Raw genomic sequence first — 9,460 nt, 5'->3', positions numbered from 1 at the left:
TCTCAGCCATGAAACTGTCAGGTGGGTGGAGCTGTAACCTGGCACCTTGCATCCTCCTGCCACCCTCGTTTATTCTGCCGTGTGGCTGGAGTTGTGTTGCTGTCCATTTGCTGGAGGGGAGCAGTGACACCCTGATGGCAGTAAGTGTGATGGAGACGCACCACTCTGGGAGCACTGCAGAGAGCCAAAATCATCTTTATTGGGAGTTGCAGTGCACTTAACAGGAAGACAGGATGGGGTGGATTTGTAGATGTGGAGTATGTGGATTAGACAGAAGAACCTCAGCTCAGTGCAGACAACTCAGCTCAGTGCAGACAACTCACAGCTCAACAGATGCGGCAGCCATCTTCCCGGGTGGCGAGCTTTCTCAAGCTGGTACAGCCAAACACAGGAGAGTTTTCTCTATCCCGTATTAAGGGCTGTTGGGTCAGATAGGCTTGCACTTATCTGGAGCGAGGCAATCTGCCCTGACCAGAGGCCTTCTCCTATTTCTCAACATTCCCCAACAGAGTTGTAGTCACTGCAGCCTTTTTTTCTGAGGATGCTCTGGTAGGTTAGTGGTAAGGCATTGTGCTGCCAACTTAAAGACAGGTGTTTCCTCCAGCTACTACACAGACAGTCTTCTTTGGTGTGGGATACAGCCTCTGCAAACCTCCTTGGGAGTCAGAAGTGGATCGGTTTAAACAACTGCTTTTTTTTCCTTCCAATAAGTACAATATTTATTAAACATATCTTCAGTTTTGTTACATAGTGTGCAACAAATTACAATATTCTGCAGCCACAAATTATATGCCGAGTATGAAGAAACTATTAATCAGATAGTGTAATCTTTCCATTTTAACTCTACAAGGAAGAACTAGCAAATCAGATCTTACATAGAACATCTCACTAAACTTTATGCATGGAAGTGACAGACACTGGTAGTGCTGTTTGATACAAAATGGCTGAACTTCATCTTCAGAAGACTAAAATAAACCCGACATCTAAACATGCCAATATAAACATCAAAACAAAATATATTCTAACCAGCCATGGGAAACAGTCTGGTATCAGGAAAGCAACAAGGATTACACACATTATTTTATAAACCAGCACACAAAGGTTTAAAACAGTTCTGAAAATGAAGTTAGCTGTCTTGAGTCAAGGGAATAAAAAAAAAGTCAGTATTGACCATTTACAATCTCTGACCTTTGTGGAGACGGTAAGAACCTGTTGTAGTGCAGCTACATACAGTACAATTCAGGCAATTTTGTTTTTTCACTTGGGTTCGGATTGCAAACTCGTTGCTGTGAGAAGGACGGAGGCGGATCTTAGCAGCAGCCTCCACCTGACTGCTTGACTGGGGTGCTCTGAATCTTCACATTGGACTTCTCGGCACCACCAGCTGTCGCTCCTGGGCCCATCCGCTTCTTAATCTCAGCTGCCATTGTCATGAAAGACTGTTCTACATTCGTTGCATTCTTCGCACTGGTTTCCAAAAATGGAATTCCAAGGGAATCAGCAAATTCCTTTGCTGTTGTGCAGTCTACTACTTTCTTTGTGGTCAGATCACATTTATTCCCTACCAACAGCTTGTTGACATTCTCACTGGCTTAATGATCAATTTCCTGCAGCCACTGTTTAACATTATTGAAGGATTCCTGATCTGTAACATCATATACAACTATGATGCCATGGGCTCCTCTGTAGTAACTGGAGGTGATTTTTCGAAATCTTTCCTGGCCTGCTGTGTCCCATATTTGAAGCTTGATTGTTTTCCCATCTAACTCTATAGTTCTTATTTTAAAATCCACACCAATTGTGCTGATGTAGCTTTCTGTGTATGTGTCATCTGCAAACCTAAGGAGGAGGCAAGACTTTCCAACCCCAGAGTCGCCAATCAGAAGTAACTTGAATAAATAATCATATTTGGGATTCATGCTGGACATGTCACTGCAGCTGCCGCTGCCGCCACCGCCGCCCTTGCTGCTGCAGCCGCCGCCCTGATTCTCTGCGCCACGGGTCGTCAAAGGAAAGGGATGAGCTAGGCTGTGCCGGGAGAACAAACGGCTTCCCCTACTCTGTCCCCGCAGAACACAAGCAGCAGCCGCCGCCACTCAGTGATCGCTTCCACCCAAAATCACAACTGCTTTTTTGAGCGATCTCTAATGGCCTTGTCCTTGGGGAAGTTGGGCTGGTTATCCAAAGCCCACACCTTTCTGGTGGTTTGAATCCAGTGGTCCCTTAGAAGGAGAAAGATAGATAATCTCCTTACCTATATTTTACAGTCCCTGGAACCAAACAGAGGGTCAGCTATGGGTGGGTTCCTACACAACAGCAATGGGTTGAGTTGTGATGACTTTAATGAGAGTATTTGCATTTCTTTTCCCTGAGTGAGCCTGGCCCCTGGCTTTCCTTTCCCCACTATCCTTGTCCAGTTTGGGCATGGACAGGATGTGAACTGTACAAATTGAAACTGAAGGGCCATGTTCTGTTTTTGGAATGGTTGGAATATTTGGTGAGCATCTGGTCTTCCTTGCACAAGTAGAACTTGCAGGTCAATCACTGATGTCTTCCAGCTGACCCATCCTCTCTGCCCTCACCAGTGTGTCTATGTGCCATCTCAGAAGATGCCTCCCCACCTATCTGGGACTCCAGGATCCTATCCCCGTCTTAACTTCTCAGTATTTAGGCTCAAGTACTTTGCCCAGAAAGGAGGTCTGGTAGCCTAGTGGTAAGAAACTGCACTGCAATACCAAAGGCAAGCAGTTCAAATTCATCAGCTGCCCCGCAGGAGAAGGATGGACAATCTCCTACCATGCAGTTTACTGCCTCTGAAAATCTGCGATGAGGTCAGCTATGGTATGGGTCTGATTTGATGGTACACAAAAACAACACCTTCACCTTGATCTCTTGCTCTTCCTTTTCTTGTCTCTTTTCCATGCCTTCCCCTCCTCCCCATCTTTAATTCTTTGCATTCTGGGCCTTTGTTAGTGAAATATCTTTGTGTCAGAGCTCATGGGTGACACAGTCCTCAGGGAGTTGGGGTTGTGCTGCTAACCCAAAGGTGGCTTCTTTCTCTGAGGAAGAAAGTTGAGCCATCTCCCATCATGCTATTTGCAGCCTGGGAGACTTGCTAAAGGGGCAGCTATGAGTTGATTCCAACCCGATGGCAATAAGTGAGTTCGAGAAACCAAGAACATGTTCCAGGGGATTCTGGAGGTTGAACACAAATGGTGTGTAGAGGTGGCATTTGGTCCAATTCCAGAATGCTCATAGTCTGCTTCTCACTTCTCCAGCTCCCCCAGTTCTGGGGAGCATGCAGTACCCCACCTGCTTGTCCACTTCTGGGTGCGAGGAGTCAGTGTCTGAGCTCCCGTGCCCTGCAGGAATCACAAATTGCTATGATGGTTTCCTTGTGCTCAGTGGAGGTATGTTACTGGTGACATTGGGGTTTCTTTGGGGAAGATCCTCTAATTTTTTTGAATATCTGAAGACTGAGAGTTGAGTCTGCTGGGGGAGAGATGATCAACTGAGACCTAGGTCTTTGAGGGGATTCCTGGAGCTGAGCCTCGCCTCTAAGGATTGAATGGTTTTGGCTTCAATGTTGACTCTTTCTCTCTCTCTCTCCATCTCAGGGGGGATCAATACCAACCGGATAGTCCGAGGATGCATGGCCGAAGAAGGCTGCACCCTGCTTAATGGGACCCAGAAAATCGGGCCCATGAGCATAAGTGAGAACTGCAATCCTAAGGGTGAGTGTCATGTACAGGCGTTCCTGATGGGCAACACTGACTCTTAAGAATCCCAGGTGATGGAGGAGAACAGTCCCATGTTGTTTAGTAGTAAGGAGTTTCACTGCCAGTGCAAATGCAAGTGGTTCAAATCCACTAGCTTCTCTTGGAGAAATATGGGAAATCTTGTGCAGTTTATAGCCTCTGAACAAGTGCTGGAGGGTCAGCTATGAGTCAGTTCAGACTTGTGATACAGAACAAATATTAATTGGAACATGTAACCAGATCTTCTTTCTCCATTGGATTGTCAAGGCTGTAAATCACATGAGAAGAGATTGTTGATTTTTCTCCTATGGAGCAGTTGTTGGATTTGAACCACCTGAGAGAAATGACCTTGGGGCTAGCAACTCCAAGGTCAATTCCCTGCCCATTGGCCACCAGAGCTCCCTAGGGAACATCTGAGCCTGTGGCTTTCACTTTAGGTCCCTTCTGGTCACAGATGCTCATCCCTCTTACCTTTCAAAAGCCAGAGCTCCAAAGGCATGTGTGCCTTACTGGCCCTGTGACAATGGACAAGCTACTGAGCAAGTCCTCTGCTTCATCTTTCACCAAGGATGAAGACAGTAGCACCACCTGTGTTGGGAGTTTTCATAGCACTGTAATGAGATAATACAGATGAGAGGAATCTAATGAGCTCCTTGTGATTATTGTTGTTGTGTGTCGTCAAGTCACAATCAACTCATCGCTGACTTTCCAGTGGGTTTTCAGAGGCAGTAAATGGCATGGGAGGAGACTGCTCATTCTGCCACAGAGCAGTTGGTGGATTTGCATCATGTGCATATGGGTTCTAGTGAAGAATAGAATAGCACCCAAATGCACTTGATGCAAATCCACCAACTGCTCTGTGGGAGGATGAATGAGGACAATAGTTAGAGAACAGGGTTAAGGACTTTTGTTTATAGGGTTGCTACTCCATGGCACTTAACAACATCAACAACGTATAACGCCAGGCCCTTGTCACCATTTGGAAACTGGGTGAAGTGGCTGGACTCTGTAAGATGGTGCTTTTGTTTTGGTTGAGGATCTATGTGACTTGTGTGGTTTTTTAAATTTAAGCTGCTTGTTTAGAGTCAACAAGACCTCCTGGAAGGCCCTTATACTTAAAAGTTGGGTCTGAGGAATTATATTTTAATCTCGTATTACTGTATTTTGGAGGAATATTCTTCTAAGTCATATAGTACTCTGGTCAATTTGTTGTGCTGGTTTGTTGTACCTTTGGAGTCTCAAATGTGTGCCAAGCACCATAATGACTACCCGTCATGGGCAGTGCTTGGTGGAACTTCTAGATTAATTCAGGTCTGGAAGCAGGAGTGGCATCCACTTCCTAAACAATTTGCTGCACTGAGATAATTTGGGTTTGCTAGGATGCTGAACTTTGTGTCACTGGTGGGTTAAATGCCATAATGGTTGCCCATGGTGGACAGTGTTTGGTGGAGCTCCCAGCTCAAGACAGGTTTGGAAGGAGGAGTGGCATCCCCTTCCTAAACCACATGCCTTTGGAAACTCTATGAACTTGGAGAAATGATGATAGTTATAGAAAGGCTTCAGGCTTTTTGTTCATGGGGTTTCTATGAGTTGTGTTCAACTCGATGCCAATCAACAAAACAACATTTGGGTTGTCAGTGCCCCGAAAAAAGCTCCTTAGGAAGGTTAAATGGGCTGATAAAACATGGAAAGTACTTTCAACAGCATGCTGTAGTTCTTGTTATTAGGGAGCTCTAGGAGTTTCACTTTCAGTGCAAAGATGGGTGATATGAATCCACCAGCTGCTCTGCAGGAGAAAAAGAGGTAGTCCTTGTGTAGTTTACAGCCTCTGATAACCCACTGGAGGATCAACTAGGATTTGTGTCTGTGTAATGAGCAAGAGGGAGGGAGGAAGGGCTGCAGCTGTTTGTTGCCATCGAGTTGAGTGCATAGCAACCCCGTGTACACAGAATGGAACCCTGCCTGACCCGATGCCTCCTCACAGTCTGCGGTGCTTAAACCCATTGTGGTGAATGGAAAATTTTTTAAACAATGTCCCCACACCCAAGTATTGTAAGAACCTATACCTTTGATCTGTGTAAACGTTTATGTTCCAGGAACTAGCTGACCACAAAACTGAACAAGCAGTTACGGGACTGACCACAAGCTGAACAAGCAATTACTGGCAAAACCACATCTTAACTAGCATCAGCAGCAGGTGGCTGACCTAGAACTGAACTTCTGCCTCTCCGAAGAGCCAATGAGCAAACTCCATGCCAAAGAACCCCTAGACCCTCTATAAAAATCCCTTGCTTTTTTGGCTCGGGGTCAACTTCCCTGTCTCCTGCGAGAGATACAAGTCGTCCCGGAGCTCTGTCAATAAAGCCTCATGTGATTGCAGCGAGTGGTTCTGGTGTGAGTTGTTTGGGGTCGCACCCGATCAGGGAAAGCTCTAATTTGGGGTCTTTCATTTGGGGCCTCTCTCGTCTGGGATTGAGCGACCACCTGCAACCCGCCAGCCACTTGGAGGTAAGAGGATCCTCTTGATTTCCTTTGTCTGTGCAGCGCCGCCAAACCTGTGTGTTCATAAGTCTGTTTTACTTTCAGTTTGCTTTCAGTTTGTGGCTGTCGTGTGCCTGTCAGGACTGGACGACTGTGGTGGGCAGACGTACCTGAGAACCACAAACCACAGTCCTGGAGAGACATCCCTTTGGGTGGAATATGGATCCAGAGGCTTTAATAGTCTCTGATCCGTCTGAGGGACTTAGAGTGTCCCACCGGAGAGGAGGGGCCTGGAGGGCTCTCCCATCTGAAGCAGCTTTCAACTGGTTGTCACGAAGAGAGCTTCTTGTGTGTCTTGTAGTTCTTGTGAGTGTCTGCTGTGTTCTGTGGGCAACTAATATGGGACAGACAGTGACGACTCCTCTATCTTTGACTTTAGGACATTTTTCTGAAGTAAGAACCAGGGCTAATAATCTCTCTGTTAACGTTAGAAAAGGACCTTGGCAAACCTTCTGTTACTCTGATTGGACCACTTTGGGAGTCGGTTGGCTACCAGAGGGAGCATTTGACCTAACAATCATTTTGGCAGTTAAAAATCTTGTTTTCCAGGAAGGACCAAATGCGCATCCTGACCAACAGCCATACATCATCATGTGGCAAGATTTAGTGCAGAATCCACTGCTGTGGGTAAAACCTTGGGTTTTGAAGAAACATACCACCCCTCTGTGTGCATTGGCCCTAAAAACCCGAACTTCTGAGTCCAGAGTTCCTCTGGCCCCAGAAGCTGTGCCATTGGCACCACCCAAAATTTATCCTGAGATTGATAACCCACCTGAGTGGCCTGAGATGCACCACAATCCTCCCCCATATCAGGGCCAGGCCGATCCCGGTCCCCCCATCCCTACAAGTGCCCCCCAGGGACCAGCATGAGGGACTCGCAGTCGGAGGGGTCTAGAGAGCCCAGATTCCACTGTGGCTCTCCCCTTACGAGCGTACGGGGGGCCTCCAGAGCCAGGACAATTCCAACCCCTCCAGTACTGGTCTTTTTCCTCTGCTGACCTCTATAATTGGAAGACTAACCATCCTTCCTTTTCAGATAACCCCACAGGGCTTATTGGACTAATTGAGTCCCTCATGGTCTCTCACCAACCTACCTGGGACGATTGCCAACAACTTCTCCAGGTCCTCTTCACTACTGAAGAGTGAGAGAGAATTCAGACAGAAGCCAGGAAAAACATCGGAGATGCTGCAGGACAACCAGTCCAGACTCCTGCAGCCATGGACGTGGGATTTCCTCTCATTCGCCCCAACTGAGATTATAACACTGCTGAAGGCAGGGAACAGCTATCCACCTACCGCCGGGCTCTCGTAGCAGGTCTCAGAGGGGCTGCATGATGCCCCACTAATTTGACCAAGGTAAGAGAAGTCCTTCAAGGACCTACCAAACCCCCCTCTGTGTTCCTAGAAAGACTAATGGAAGCCTATAGGAGATACACTCCCTTTGACCCCGCGTCAGAGGGACAGAAAGCAGCAGTAGTTATGGCCTTCATTGGGCAGTCTGCTCCAGACATCAGAAAAAAAATTACAGCGCATAGAGGGGTTACAAGATTTTACATTGAGGGATGTAGTGAAGGAAGCTGAGAAAGTGTACCACAAGAGGGAGACAGAGGAAGAGAAGGCAGAGAGAAAAAAGAAAGAAAGAGAGGAACGTGAGGACCAGCGAGACCGCCGTCAAGAGAGGAATTTGACAAAAATCTTGGCCGCAGTAGTGAGTGAAAAAGAAAGAGATAGAGCAGGGTCTAGACAGACAGGGCACCTGGGCACTAAGGGATCGAAGCAATATGAAAAGAAACTGCAGTTGGGCAAAGACCAGTGTGCATACTGCAAAGACAAAGGACACTGGGCTAAAGGGTGTCCCAAGAAAAAGAATAAGCCGTCAAAAATTCTCACCGTAGATGAGGACTAGGGAAGACGGGGCTCGGATCCCCTCCCTGAGCCTAGCGTAACTATATCTGTGTGTGTGTGTGTGTGGACAACCCCCGTTGACTTCCTAGTAGACATGGGGGCACAACATTCAGTTCTGAAGCAGCCCCTAGGGAAGATTAGCACAGAGAAGTCAGTGGTGATAGGGGCTGCTGGACAAAAATTCTGCCCATGGACCATGGAACAGACTATAGATCTAGGGAAAAATCAAGTGACTCACTCTTTTCTTGTTATACCGGAGTGCCCAGCCCCACTCTTGGGAAGAGATCTCCTAACTAAACTGAAAGCCCAAATTCAGTTCACTCCAAGGGGACCTGAAATTACCTGGGAAAGCAACAAGCCCAGCACTCTAGCCCTAGTAGTTCAACTAGAAGAAGAATATAGATAGGCTCCATGAACCAGAGACAGAGGCTAAAGATTTGGACCTCGTAGATTGGTTAAAAGAATTCCCAGAAGCCTGGGCAGAAACATGGGGGTTAGGAATGGCTAAAAATGCTCCACCAATAGTAGTAGAATTAAAAGCGGATGCCTCCCCCATTAGGGTTAGACAATACCCTATGAGTAAAGAAGCCAAGGAAGGAATCCAACCACACATCCTCAGGTTGATAAAACAAGGGGTCCTGGTGCCATGCCAATCCCCCTGGAACACTCCTCTCCTCCCTGTGAAAAAGCCAGGGACAAATGACTACCGGCCAGTGCAGGATCTAAGAGAAGTGAATCGGAGAGTACAGGACATACACCCCACAGTTCCTAATCCTTACACCCTCCTCAGCATGCTGCCACCCGAAAGAAAATGGTATTCTGTCTTAGACTTGAAAGATGCTTTTTTCTGTCTGAGGTTGCATCCCGCTAGCCAAGCCATCTTTGCCTTTGAATGGAGAGACCCTGAGGCCGGAATAACTGGACAATTAACATGGAGTCGATTAGCACAAGGGTTCAAGAACTCATCAACCCTCTTTGATGAGGCCCTGCACTGAGACCTCAGTGAGTTCCGGACCAGCAACCCTCAGGTGACTTTGTTACAGTATGTAGATGACCTGCTCCTAGCCACCCTAACCAAAGAGGAATGCATTGAAGGTACAAAGAAGCTTCTAATAGACCTGGGGACTTTAGGCTATTGTATCTCAGCCAAAAAGGCCCAGCTGTGCAAAACTGAAGTAACTTACTTATGGTATGTACTGAGAGATGGCCAAAGGTGGCTAACAGAGGCCCGGAAAAAGACTGTGATGCACATCCCG

The 9,460-nt window shown here is 47.0% G+C and overlaps 1 pseudogene; it reads right to left on the bottom strand.

The window, feature by feature from the left end:
- Positions 1-1,310: 1,310 nt before the first annotated feature.
- LOC102866719 lies at positions 1,311-1,928 on the bottom strand (annotated as a pseudogene).
- Between the last annotated feature and the right edge of the window lie 7,532 nt (positions 1,929-9,460).

This window comes from Elephantulus edwardii, unplaced genomic scaffold (genome assembly GCF_000299155.1).
Source record: "Elephantulus edwardii isolate Elephantulus edwardi_28Jun2011 unplaced genomic scaffold, EleEdw1.0 scaffold00308, whole genome shotgun sequence".
NCBI classification, from domain to species: Eukaryota; Metazoa; Chordata; class Mammalia; order Macroscelidea; family Macroscelididae; genus Elephantulus; species Elephantulus edwardii.
The sequence above is the reverse complement of the archived record's forward strand: the minus strand, read 5'-3'. Positions and strand labels throughout refer to the sequence as shown.